Source organism: Scyliorhinus torazame, chromosome 9 (genome assembly GCF_047496885.1).
Source record: "Scyliorhinus torazame isolate Kashiwa2021f chromosome 9, sScyTor2.1, whole genome shotgun sequence".
NCBI lineage: Eukaryota > Metazoa > Chordata > Chondrichthyes > Carcharhiniformes > Scyliorhinidae > Scyliorhinus > Scyliorhinus torazame.
The window spans coordinates 265811735-265824691 of NC_092715.1; the positions used below are offsets into that span (position 1 = coordinate 265811735).

The 12957-nt window shown below is 48.5% G+C and overlaps 1 protein-coding gene across 8 annotated transcripts in view; it reads right to left on the reverse strand.

Annotated features, from left to right (window-relative positions):
- LOC140429889 (phosphatidylinositol 4-phosphate 5-kinase type-1 beta-like) overlaps nt 1–12957 on the reverse strand; it is a 193323-nt gene that overhangs the window by 114500 nt on the left and 65866 nt on the right. For 2 of the 8 annotated variants that reach the window (XM_072517412.1, XM_072517415.1), the window contains exon 3: nt 1464–1616. The exons of the other annotated variants lie outside the window; for them this stretch is intronic. The gene's annotated coding sequence lies outside the window, so the exon portion shown is untranslated. The remainder of the gene's footprint in view (nt 1–1463; nt 1617–12957) is intronic. 8 annotated transcript variants of the gene reach the window in all.

Sequence of the window (12957 nt, forward strand, 5' to 3'; positions counted from 1 at the left end):
TGTGATGATTATTCGACAAAATTAGAAGCTGCCATCGCTTAGGACGAAAAAGGTTCCACATAAAAAGTCAATTTATTTTAAATATGAAAATCCCTGCTCTGTAACAAGGAACGCGCAAGAAATCTCCACCTCGTAGTTATCCAGAATTGGAAATCAATTGAACAAAGCTACTTTCATCTTTACAAACTTGTGGCAGAATTACAGGCATGCTGCAACTTGAGAGTAATCAACTTCAAAAATGTTTACCCTTCGCAAAAACAATCAAATCCGATCAATAAACTAAAGACAGGCAGACCCTTCGTGCCCCAAGGGCATCAGAGAGTGCATTGCAGCAAGAGTGGTCACTTGTAATGAAGGCAGTACGGCAGCCAATCTGCACACAGGAAGCTCTCAAAAAACCTCCAACTTGATAAAACGCCAGTTAATTTGTTCTGGTGATGTTGATGGAGGAATAAATATTTGGACAGGACGCCGGAGAGAACTCCCCTGCTTTTCTCAAAATAGACATGTGGGATCTGAAAGATGGCACTTCCAACAGTACAGCACTCCTTCCGCACTGCACTGCCAGCCTTGACTCCAGTCCAGGAGTTGGTCTGCAAACACCTCTCTAACTCGAAAACAGGAGTGTTATTTGCTGAGCCATGACTGATAATCACTGTGCCCATGCTAGAATTTATCTAAAAGTCCCGCTATTTTATTTTCAGATTATTCAACAGGATGATTTAATGATTTTCAAACGGCATTAACGTTGGTCATCAGCCGCACACTTGGAGCAGTGACACGGTGATCAGTCTGAACCATGCCAAAATAATTTATAAAGATTCTAATAATAATAATCTTTATTATTGTCACAAGTAGGCTTACATTAATATTGCAATGAAGTTACTGTGAAAATCCCCTAGTCGCCACATTCCAGCACCTGTTCGGGTACACAGGGGGAGAATTCAGAATCCTCAATTCACCTAACAAGCATGTTTTTCAGGACTTGAGGGAGGAAACCGGAGCACCCGGAGGAAACCCACGCAGACACGGGGAGAACGTGCTGACTCCGCACAGACCCAAGCAGGAATCGAACCTGCGACCCTGCCGCTGTGAAGCAACAGTGCTAACCACTGTGCTACCGTGCTTTTAGGTAATGATAACAATGTTACAGACGTGCTAATCAGGTTGCAGGAATTCTAAAGCAAAGGAAGAGGCCATTTTGTCCATCGCACCTCTGCTAGTTCTTTGAACGAGCTACACGATTAGTCCCACACCTCTACTCACGATCCATTATCCTGCAAACGTTACTCCTTCAACTATTTACCCCTTTCCCTTTTGAGCGTTCCTATTGAATCCGCTTCCACCGTCCTTTCAGGCAGCACCCCCCAGATCACACCAGCTCCTTGTGTAAAACAAACGCCTCCTTTTCTCCCCCTCTGACTTTGCCAATTATCTAAAATCAGTGTCCTCTGGTTACTGACCTTGCTGCCAGCGGGAACAGTTTCTCCTTATTTACCATGAGAAAACTAGCGAGTGAGATATTTTCTCGTGTGCAAAACATCTTGGGATAAGGCACGCAGACAGCGGCTTGTTCCAAACAGAGAATTTTCTGACGTTGCAATTAATTGAAAATGCTACAGAATAAAAATAACAGTTCAGAAATAGTGTCATAACCGCCACACAGCTTTGTGTACACTGACAATCTCTATTACTTTGAAAACATTCCATATTCAAATCAAAGTAAACAACTGTTAATATGGATCTGCACATCTTAACAGCACAGTAAGATCAAACTATTTAAAAAAACTTTCAGAACACTCAGCAATAGGGATTGGGACAGAGCTGGTGAAGGAGCGCGAGAGAGGAACCACGACTGACAGAGGGAGAGAGCACGAGAGAGAGAGCACGAGAGAGAGAGCGCGAGAGAGAGCGCGCGAGAGCGAGCGCGCGAGAGAGAGCGCGCGAGAGAGAGCGCGCGAGAGAGAGAGCGAGAGAGAGAGCGAGAGAGAGAGCGAGAGAGAGAGCGAGAGAGAGAGCGAGAGAGAGAGCGAGAGAGAGAGCGAGAGAGAGAGCGAGAGAGAGAGCGAGAGAGAGAGCGAGAGAGAGAGCGAGAGAGAGAGCGAGAGAGAGAGCGAGAGAGAGAGCGAGAGAGAGAGCGAGAGAGAGAGCGAGAGCGAGAGAGAGCGAGAGAGAGAGCGAGAGAGAGAGAGCGAGAGAGAGAGCGAGAGAGAGAGCGAGAGAGAGAGCGAGAGAGAGAGCGAGAGAGAGAGCGCGAAAGAGAGAGAGAGAGAGAGAGCGAGAGAGAGAGAGAGCGAGAGAGAGAGAGAGAGAGAGAGAGAGAGCGAGAGAGAGCGTGCGAGAGAGAGCCAGCGAGCGAGCGCGAGCGAGCGCGAGCGAGCGCGAGAGAGCGCGAGAGAGCGCGAGAGAGAGCGAGAGAGCGCGAGAGAGAGCGAGAGAGAGCGAGAGAGAGCGAGAGAGAGCGAGAGAGAGCGAGAGAGAGCGAGAGAGAGCGAGAGAGAGCGAGAGAGCGCGAGAGAGCGCGAGAGAGAGCGCGAGAGAGCGCGAGAGAGAGCGCGAGAGAGAGCGCGAGAGAGAGCGAGAGAGAGCGCGAGAGAGAGCGCGAGAGAGAGAGCGCGAGAGAGAGAGCGCGAGAGAGCGAGAGAGAGAGCGAGAGAGAGAGCGAGAGAGAGCGAGAGAGAGCGAGAGAGAGCGAGAGAGAGCGAGGGAGAGCGAGGGAGAGCGAGGGAGAGCGAGAGAGAGCGAGAGAGAGCGAGAGAGAGCGAGGGCTGGTGAAGGTGCGAGAGAGAGGAACCGTGACTGACAGAGGGAGAGAGCGCGAGAGACAGTGTGACTGACGCGGGGTGTGGGGTGGAGAGCGAGAGAAAGGAGACGAGCGAGAGAAAGGAGACGAGCGAGAGAAAGGAGACGAGCGAGAGAAAGGAGACGAGCGAGAGAAAGGAGACGAGCGAGAGAAAGGAGACGAGCGAGAGAAAGGAGACGAGCGAGAGAAAGGAGACGAGCGAGAGAAAGGAGACGAGCGAGAGAAAGGAGACGAGCGAGAGAAAGGAGACGAGCGAGAGAAAGGAGACGAGCGAGAGAACGGAGACGAGCGAGAGAAAGGAGAGCGAGCGAGAGAAAGGAGAGCGAGCGAGAGAAAGGAGAGCGAGCGAGAGAAAGGAGAGCGAGCGAGAGAAAGGAGAGCGAGCGAGAGAAAGGAGAGCGAGCGAGAGAAAGGAGAGCGAGCGAGAGAGCGAGGGCTGGTGAAGGTGCGAGAGAGAGGAAACGTGACTGACAGAGGGAGAGAGTGCGAGAGACAGTGAGACTGACACGGGGTGTGTGGGGTGGAGAGCGAGAGAAAGGAGGAGCGAGAGAAAGGAGAGCGAGCGAGAGCGAGCGAGGCTGGTGGAGGTGTGAGAGAGAAGAAACGTGACTGACAGAGGGAGAGAGCGCGAGAGAGTGTGACTGACATGGGGTGTGTGGGGTGGAGAGCGAGAGAAAGGAGAAGAGCGAGAGAAAGGAGAGCGAGAGAAAGGAGAGCGAACGAGAGAGCGAGAGAGAGGGCTGGTGAAGGTGCGAGAGAGAGGAACCGTGACTGACAGAGGGAGAGAGCGCGAGAGACAGTGTGACTGACACGGGGTGTGGGGTGGAGAGCGAGAGAAAGGAGACGAGCGAGAGAAAGGAGACGAGCGAGGGAAAGGAGACGAGCGAGGGAAAGGAGACGAGCGAGGGAAAGGAGACGAGCGAGGGAAAGGAGACGAGCGAGGGAAAGGAGACGAGCGAGGGAAAGGAGACGAGCGAGGGAAAGGAGACGAGCGAGGGAAAGGAGACGAGCGAGAGAAAGGAGAGCGAGCGAGAGAGCGATGGCTGGTGAAGGTGCGAGAGAGAGGAAACGTGACTGACAGAGGGAGAGAGTGCGAGAGACAGTGAGACAGACACGGGGTGTGTGGGGTGGAGAGCGAGAGAAAGGAGAGCGAGCGAGAGAGAGCGAGGGCTGGTGGAGGTGCGAGAGAGAAGAAACGTGACTGACAGAGGGAGACTGACATGGGGTGTGTGGGGTGGAGAGCGAGAGAAAGGAGAAGAGCGAGAGAAAGGAGAAGAGCGAGAGAAAGGAGAGCGAGAGAAAGGAGAGCGAGAGAAAGGAGAGCGAGAGAAAGGAGAGCGAATGAGAGAGCGAGAGAGAGGGCTGGTGAAGGTGCGAGAGAGAGGAACCGTGACTGACAGAGGGAGAGAGCGCGAGAGACAGTGTGACTGACACGGGGTGTGTGGGGTGGAGAGCGCGAGAAAGGAGAAGAGCGCGAGAAAGGAGAAGAGCGCGAGAAAGGAGAAGAGCGCGAGAAAGGAGAAGAGCGCGAGAAAGGAGAAGAGCGCGAGAAAGGAGAAGAGCGCGAGAAAGGAGAAGAGCGCGAGAAAGGAGAAGAGCGCGAGAAAGGAGAAGAGCGCGAGAAAGGAGAAGAGCGCGAGAAAGGAGAAGAGCGCGAGAAAGGAGAAGAGCGCGAGAAAGGAGAAGAGCGCGAGAAAGGAGAAGAGCGCGAGAAAGGAGAAGAGCGCGAGAAAGGAGAAGAGCGCGAGAAAGGAGAAGAGCGCGAGAAAGGAGAAGAGCGCGAGAAAGGAGAAGAGCGCGAGAAAGGAGAAGAGCGCGAGAAAGGAGAAGAGCGCGAGAAAGGAGAAGAGCGCGAGAAAGGAGAAGAGCGCGAGAAAGGAGAAGAGCGCGAGAAAGGAGAAGAGCGCGAGAAAGGAGAAGAGCGCGAGAAAGGAGAAGAGCGCGAGAGAGCGCGGGCTGGTGAAGGTGCGAGAGAGCGGAACCGTGACTGACAGAGGGAGAGCGCGCGAGAGACAGTGTGACTGACACGGAGTGTGCGGGGTGGAAGGCGAGGGAAAGGCTAAGAGCGAGCGAGAGAAAGGATAAGAGCGAGCAAGAGAAAGGTTAAGAGCGAGCGAGAGAAAGGATAAGAGAGGACGAGGGAACGGAGAGTGAGCGAGCGAAAGCGCGCGAGAGGGAGCGCGCGAGAGAGAGGGAGAGTGAGAGAAAGCGAGAGAGGGCACGAGTGACAGGGGATGTATGGGCTGGAGGGGGAGAGAGAGAGAGAGAGGTAGAGGGAGAGAGAGGGAGAGAGAGAGAGAGGAGAGTGAGAGGGAAAATGAGAACGAATGCACAGCTGACAGAGAAAGAGAGGGGGAGACGGACAAAGACTTAACATTCCACTAACTGGAAATGGTGGTAGCGGACCGGGTCTAGCTAGCGATTTAATGAAAGTTTACAGGTCCATAAACTCTTTGTTTTTTCTGCACTCAATGCCTTTAGTTTTAAGCACAGATCCTATACACCTCAATTGTGTTAACACAGCTCTATGCTTTTCCGGGAACGATTAAGGGAATTTTTCCAACTTGGATACAAAGAATAAAATACACATCATGGAAACAAGCCAGAATATAAATAAATGTTTGCAGAAATTGCCAAGGAGCTTTTTAAGGATCATTCTCGGGGGGAGTTGGAGCATCTCCTGTGGGAATCCATCATATCCCTCAGAAATGAAGGAAACCTATTAATTGGCGAAGAAAAGTGCAATTAAAATGGATAATTGCCACAATAGATGTAAAAATAGCAACCCTGCAGCCACCTTTCAAGAAATCTTACCCCATTAGAAGAACTTAGACTTGTGCAAGCAGATAAACACTTCTGCTTCTCTGCTGCTCCATTTCCTCTACACATGATGGATCAACTGCAATCCAAGGGACAATTGAGGCCATTTGACGAAAATACTATCGGACTTACATTGATAACATTTGCATCAAAATTTCAAAGCTTCCAAATCGAGCTTGCGAAGCGCCAGCTAGATGTCAATCAACTGGATCTCGACGAGTCTTCTGTCTATCTCTTCAAGCCTTGTATCATGACCTTGACTCTTCACCCATGTTTGCCAGAGCTGCGGGTGAGAGCACATAACCAAATATAGAAACTCTTTCCTGCGCCGAGTGCTCAGAAATGCAGGCAGGCATCGCCTTCAGCTGCCAAGGCCGCAAACCCGGAGATTTCCTCCCTAAACCTTTCCATATCTCCCTTTCCTCCTCCAAAATTTACCTCCGACACCTGCCCAACTATTGCATGACCTGGCTCAGATTAAAATTTTGCGTGAATGCTCCTGCAAAGCACCTTGGGATGGTTTACCGCATATTATGTAAATAGCAGATATTCTTGTGGATTTAGTTCCCCCATCAAGTGACAGGACTTCGGGTGTACGCCTTGGTGATATACATCACTGTAAGTACACAAAGGGTTAATGTACATACACTACACCTAGCTAGACACTAGAGGGAACACCAGAGACATGACACACAGACAGTCAACCAATCAGTCAGTAAGATAGGACACGACCAATGGGCAGTCACGATACACACAGAGGTGACACTACCACAGGAGGGCATTACACCAACCCATATAAAAGGACACGTCACACATGCTCAGTCTCTTTCCAGTGGAGACTCTGAGTACAGACACAGGGTTGATTGAACATCACACCCACCATGTGGATTGTAGCAAACTGGTTTGTCAGTCTGAGTAGCTTTAGCAGGATTAACTGTAGAGTCGAATCCAAGTAGGAGAATTGTTAATAGTTTAATAAATGTGTTAAAGCTATCTCCAAGTCTGACCCTTCCTTTGTCAGAGTGCACATCAAGGAAGCAGCTTATGCTACGGCAAGAGCATAACAAAACATGGTTCCAGGAGTGAACAGTTTCAATCCATATAGCATAACAAAACATACGCCTGGGGATCACATGACCTCCCACCACAAACCACTCCAAGTCTACACCTCCCGACATCGGTCCGTCATCCAGGCAGATTGCTTCATCCACTGGATAACTAGAACAGACTTATTTTTGGCGCCTCATTATATTCATCTCAACTGCTAGTGCAACAGACACCTTTCCCCCATCGCAAAGGTGTCTGTAATTAATAAATTAAAGTGCTCAAAGAAAAGAAAAAGAAAAGCACAACTTTGCTTCATGCCCCTATGATTTTTCTCCTGTTTTTTTTATATTGCACTCCCAATGGTGTCCTGGAGATTGAGCTAAATTCCTGGAGATAGCAGGGCAACCTGGGGGTTTGGCAACTCCCAATAATTGGGTATTCATTCTGCCCTTGTGCACGTAAACTAATTAAATATTTTGAAAGAGATGTTAAGATTCTTAGTCTTGTATCTAAAAAGAACATGCAAACTTATTAGAAAAACAAAACAAGGCTGTGGTGATCTTGGAGGGGTCGACTTCAGGATGGAAAGCATAATGTTCACAAAGACACTTGAAGCTATGTTCATCAACAAAGCTAAATTTACTTACACTACTTAAATAATGATGTGGAGATGCTGGCGTTGGACTGGGGTGAGCACAGTACGAAGTCTTACAACACCAGGTTAAAATCCAACAGGTTTGTTTCGAATCACTAGCTTTCGGAGCACTGCTCCTTCCTCAGGTGAATGAAGAGGTATGTTCCAGAAACATGTATATAGACAGATTCAAAGATGCCAGACAATGCTTGGAATGCGACCATTAGCAGGTGATTAAATCTTTACAGATCCAGAGATGGGGTAACCCCAGGTTAAAGAGGTGTGAATTGTATCAAGCCAGGACAGTTGGTAGGATTTCGCAGGCCAGATGGTGGGGGATGAATGTAATGCGACATGAATCCCAGGTCCTGGTTGAGGCCGCACTCGTGTGCGGAACTTGGCTACAAGTTTCTGCTCGGCGATTCTGCGTTGTTGCGTGTCCTAAAGGACGCCTTGGAGAACGCTTACCCGGATATCAGAGGCTGAATGCCCTTGACTGCTGAAGTGTTCCCCAACTGGAAGGGAACATTCCTGCCTGGTGATTGTCGCGTGATGTCCGTTCATTCGTTGTCGCAGCGTCTGCATGGTCTCGCCAATGTACCACGCTTCGGGACATCCTTTCCTGCAGCGTATAAGGTAGACAACGTTGGCCGAGTCGCACGAGTATGTACCGCGTACCTGGTGGGTGGTGTTCTCACGTGTAATGGTGGTATCCATGTCGATGATCTGGCACATCTTGCAGAGATTGCCATGGCAGGGTTGTGTGGTGTCGTGGTCGCTGTTCTGAAGGCTGGGTAGTTTGCTGCAAATAATGGTTTGTTTGAGGTTGCGCGGTTGTTTGAAGGCAAGTAGTGGGGGTGTGGGGATGACCTTGGCAAGATGTTCATCTTCATCGACGACGTGTTGAAGGCTGTGAAGAAGATGTCGTAGTTTCTCCGCTCCGGGAAAGTACTGGACGACGAAATGTACTCTGTCGGTTGTGTCCCATGTTTGTCTTCTGAGGAGGTCAGTGCGTTTTTTTGCTGTGGCCGTTGGAACTGTCGATCGACGAGTCGAGCGCCATATCCCGTTCGTACGAGGGCATCTTTCAACATCTGTAGATGGCTGTTACGCTCCTCCTCGTCTGAGCAGATCCTGTGTATACGGCGAGCTTGTCCATAGGGGATGGCTTCTTTAATGTGTTTAGGGTGGAAGCTGGAGAAGTGGAGCATCGTGAGGTTATCCGTGGGTTTGCGGTAAAGCGAAGTGCTGAGGTGACCGTCCTTGATGGAGACGAGTGTGTCCAAGAATGCAACTGATTTTGGAGAGTAGTCCATGGGGAGTCTGATGGTTGGATGGAACTTATTGATGTCATCGTGTAGTCGTTTCAGTGATTCTTCTCCGTGGGTCCAAAGGAAAAAAATGTCATCGATGTATCTGGTGTATAACGTCGGTTGAAGGTCCTGTGCGGCGAGTAGGTCCTGTTCAAACTTGTGCATGAAGATGTTGGCGTATTGGGGTGCGAATTTGGTCCCCATGGCTGTTCCGTGCATCTGGATGAAGAACTTGTTGTCAAAGGTGAAGACGTTGTGATCCAGAATGAAGCGGATGAGTTGCAGAATTGCGTCCGGAGATGCCAGGCCTCAACCGGGACCTGGGATTCATGTCCCATTACATTCATCCCCCACCGTCTGGCCTGCGAAATCCTACCAACTGTCCTGGCTTGACACAATTCACACCTCAGTGTAAATGGAAAATCACAACCGTACTCATTTGAAAAGTTTTCATACAAATGACCTCTGCCATTGTTTGATCACATGAAAGATGACATCTAAAAGGTCCAATCGTGGTCACATAAATGCGAAACATTCAACATTACCATGATTCCAAATTCCTACAAGTATGTTATTAACTTCTGACTGGGGGGTAATTAGATCAATCGGTAAAGATTAAAAGTTCACCCTTATAACTGCTCTATACTGTTCAATAGGCACTAGGTCCTGCAGCTTGATGGTCTTGTTTGGAGTTCTAACTTGGCTTGCATAGGGCCAGTATGATAGCAGTGGTTAGCACTGTTGCATCACAGCGCCAGGGTCCCAGGTGCAATTCCCGCCTTGGGTCACTGTCTGTGCGGAGTCTGCAGGTTCTCCCCGTGTCTGCGTGGGTTTCCTCCGGGTGCTCCAGTTTCCTCCCACAAGTCCCGAAAGATGTGCTGTTAGGTAAATTGGACATTCTGAATTCTCCCTCTGTGTACCCGAACAGGCGCCGGTGAGTGGCGACTAGGGGATTTTCACAGTAACTTCATTGCAGTGTTAACGTAATCCTACTTGTGACAATAATAAAGATCATTATTATAAAAAGAGGAACCATGCAGGCATTTGTATAACACTTAACATGCTCAAAGGCCCAAGATGCTTTGGAGAAGAAATGGGTGGCAGACAACAGCCGGTAGTGGCTGAAATTGTGGTTGGAGGGAGGATTTGAGCAGATGTGGACAGGAAAGCAAGGTGTAGGTAGTAGAGCTGGAGCAAGAGTGTGTTCGACACAATCAGGTAGGAGGCCTGGGGGCAAGGCGTCGCAGGGATTGGTAAAGGATGGGGAGGATTTGGAGTTCCATGTATTGCGGTCCAGAGCCAATGGAAGCCAGCAAGCACAGGGATTATGGGTGGAATTTAGGACGAGCCGGTATTTAATTGGAATGGAGTTTGGCAGCTGATGAGGAGTGGACATCAAGACCAGTGACCACGACTATAAGGATAAAGATTCCAATGGGAGTGTGTGGGGGGAGGAGGGCGGTGGAAGGGGAAAGAGTAGGTTGTAGAGAAGTGAGGAACGGAGCAAACAGCATTGGATACAACAGAGACGGCAAGGACATCTGGTGACTTTGACGAGGGCAATCTTCAATGCTGTAGGCCGGACCAGAAACAGCTCTTGGGGATTAGAATTAAAAATTGGAAAGGCGAATGAGAAGCGGAGTGGTGATGACATATTCAAGAACTTTCAAGATGGAAGCTTCCCCCCCACTTTTTACATTATTTTCATTTTGATTTCAGGAGATAGGCAGTGTCGCCAACGTTACTTTTACTGCTTTCACCACCCAGCTCCACCACCTCTCGAGATGGTGTTTTGAATCGATGAGAAAACTGTGCTCCTGCGCGGTTGTATAAATTAGGGAATCGTAGGGTTTTGATACATAAGAACATAAGAACTAGGAGCAGGAGTAGGCCATCTGGCCCCTCGAGCCTGCTCCGCCATTCAATGAGATCATGGCTGATCTTTTGTGGACTCAGCTCCACTTTCCGGCCTGAACACCATAACCCTTAATTCCTCTATTCTTCAAAAAACTATCATTACCTTAAAAACATTTAATGAAGGAGCCTCTACTGCTTCACTGGGCAAGGAATTCCATAGATTCACAACCCTTTGGGTGAAGATGTTAGTCTTAAACGCAGTCCTAAATCTACTTCCCCTTATTTTGAGGCTATGCCCCCTAGTTCTGCTTTCACCCGCCAGTGGAAACAACCTGCCTGCATCAATCCTATCTATTCCCTTCATAATTTTATACGTTTCTATAAAATCCCCCCACATCCTTCTAAACTCCAACAAGTACAGACCCAGTCTACTCAACCTCTCCTCGTAATCCAACCCCCTCAACTCTGGGATTAACCTAGTGGATCTCCTCTGCACACCCTCCAGCGCCAATATGTCCTTTCTCAGGTAAGGAGACCAAAACTGAACACAATACTCCAGGTGTGGCCTCACTAACACCTTGTACAATTGCAGCATAACCTCCCCAGTCTTAAACTCCATCCCTCTAGCAAAGAAGGACAACATTTCATTTGCCTTCTTAATCACCTGTTGCACCTGTAAACCAACTTTTTGCGACTCATGCACTCGCACACCCAGGTCTCTCTGCACAGCAGCATGTTTTAATATTTTATCATTTAAATAATAATCCCTTTTGCTGTTATTCCTACCAAAATGGATAATCTCACATTTGTCAACATTGTATTCCATCTGTCAGAGCCTAGCCCATTCACTTAACCTATCCAAATCCCTCTGAAGACTTCCGGTAGCCTCTGCACTTTTTGCTTTCCCACTTATCTTAGTGTCGTCTGCAACCTTGGACACATTGCACTTGGTCCCCAATTCCAAATCATCTATGTAAATTGTGAACAATTGTGGGCCCAACACTGATCCCCGAGGGATACCACTAGCTACTGATTGCCAACCAGTGAAACACCCATTAATCCCCACTCTTTGCTTTCTATTAATTAACCAATCCTCTATCTATGCTAGTACTTTACCCTTAATGCCATGCATCTTTATCTTATGCATCAACCTTTTGTGTGGCACCTTGTCAAAAGATTTCTGGAAATCCAGATGTACCACATCCATTGGCTCCCCGTTATCTACCGCACTGGTAATATCCTCAAAAAATTCCACTAAATTAGTTAGGCACGACCTGCCCTTTATGAACCCATGCTGCGTCTGCCCAATGGGACAATTTCCATCCAGATGCCTCGCTATTTCTTCTTTGATGATAGATTCCAGCATCTTGCCGACTACCGAAGTTCAGCTAACTGGCCTATAATTACCCGCTTTCTGCCTACCTCCTTTTTTAAACAGTGGTGTCACGTTTGCTATTTTCCAATCCGCTGGGGCCACCTCAGAGTCTAGTGAATTTTGGTAAATTATCACTAGTGCATTTGCAATTTCCCTAACCATCTCTTTTAGCACTCTGGGATGCATACCAACAGGGCCAGGAGACGTGTCTACCTTTAGCCCCATTAGCTTGTCCATCACGACCTCGTTAGTGATAACAATCATCTCAAGGTCCTCACCTGTCATAGCTTCATTTCCATCAGTCACTGGCATGTTATTTGTGTCTTCCACTGTGAAGACCGACCCAAAAAACCTGTTCAGTTCCTCAGCCATTTCCTCATCTCCCATTATTAAATCTCCCTTCTCATCCTCTAAAGGACCAATATTTACCTTAGCCACTCTTTTTTGTTTTATATATTTGTGGAAACTTTTACTATCTGTTTTTATATTCTGAGCAAGTTTACTCTCATAATCTATCTTACTCTTACATGGAGCAATGAAGGAAAGGCGTTACATATCCAAGTCAGAATGGGAGGTGATGCAACTTCCGTAATATTACTTCTCTGGTCACAAGAGGACTGAGCGAATGCCAAAATAATATTGGCGAGGGGATCCTAGTGATTAGCCTGAGCTTACTGCAGCCAGCTAGAATATCCAGTGTCGGGAGCACTGATCAAGTTAGCATTTGCATGGTACATGGTGCCAAACGTTCTGGCAGTGTCTCCCATCCAGGCAGGTGGAGGAGATTCATTCAGACTCCTGTCCGGAACCTCGGAGATACTTCAAGGAGTCAGATGAGCTACCCATTAGAGCACTTAAACTCGGCCTTGCTTTTAGACATAGCATTGGGATGGCTAATCCACTTAAGTTTGCCACTGGCTGATCGTGGGCCCCTCAGCAACTTGAAGGTGTTACGATGAATTGTTGAGCATTCTATTGTTGGAGATAGTCACCTCACTTATTATGACATCACCAGGGCCTGGGTAGCCTCATCAGAGAAGTTGTGAATGGAGCCGAATGAATACTGAAATCAACAATGAACAACTCTTTCCGCCCCGCCCCGCCCCCC